This window comes from Papio anubis, chromosome 4 (assembly GCF_008728515.1).
Source record: "Papio anubis isolate 15944 chromosome 4, Panubis1.0, whole genome shotgun sequence".
NCBI lineage: Eukaryota > Metazoa > Chordata > Mammalia > Primates > Cercopithecidae > Papio > Papio anubis.
The window spans coordinates 150,600,095-150,601,076 of NC_044979.1; the positions used below are offsets into that span (position 1 = coordinate 150,600,095).

The 982-nt window shown below is 37.0% G+C and overlaps 1 non-coding gene across 1 annotated transcript; it reads left to right on the plus strand.

Annotated features, from left to right (window-relative positions):
* Nucleotides 1-529: 529 nt before the first annotated feature.
* LOC116274722 lies at nt 530-634 on the plus strand. The gene has a single exon (XR_004183504.1). It is a non-coding gene; the product is annotated as a U6 spliceosomal RNA (small nuclear RNA).
* Nucleotides 635-982: the final 348 nt, after the last annotated feature.

Below are 982 nucleotides of genomic sequence, written 5' to 3' on the forward strand. Positions count from 1 at the left end.
TATTGTTGGCTCTAGTCCTTTAAATTTGGACTGGCTTTCCTGGTTCCCCAGCTTCCAGAGGGCCTATTGTAGAACTCAGGCTCCATAATCCCATGAGCCAATTGCCCTAATAAATTCCTCTCATCTATCAATCTGTCTACTATCTCTCTATCGTTATGAATCTACATATATATCTATCTACTCCTATTGATTCTATCTCTTAAAAGAACTCTGACTAATGAAGAATTGAAAACTTATGTCCACACAAAAACCTCTACACAATGTCTATAGCAGTTTTATTCATAATTGCCAAATCTTGGAAGCAACCAAGATGTCCTTCAGCAGGTGAATGGACAAACTATAGTATATGCATATGATGGAATATTGTTCAGTGCTAAAAAGACGTAAGCTGTGACACCATAAAAAAGACATTGAAGAAATTTAAATGCATATCACTAAGTGAAAAAGCCAATCTGAAAAGACTACATACTGTATGGTTTCAATTCTGGAAAAGGCAAAATTATGGAAATAGTAAAAAGACCGATGATATGCTTCCTTCAGAAGCACGTACACTAAAACGGGAATGACACAGAGAAAACTAGCAGGGCCTTTGCACAAGGATGGCATGCAAATTCACATAGCATTCTACATTTTATAAAAAGAGGAAACCCTCATGGAAACTATAAACTTTGGCTGGTGAGCTGCTGATACATCAAGGTAAGTCCATCAGTTTTAACAAATGTACCACTCTCATGGGGGATGTTGATAATGGGGAAGGCTGTGCATGTGTCAGGGCAGGAAGTATTTGGAAAATCTTGGTACCTCAACTCAGTTTTGCTGTGAATCTAAAACTGTTCTAACAAAAAGTCCAGTAGAAATAGTAATTTTAAAAATTACCTTCTACAGTGAAACATGGTTCCAGACCTGGGGGGCATGGATAAAGATTTCTTTAAGCAAATTCTGCATACATTACACTAGCATTATAGTAAAGCTCAATTACTTG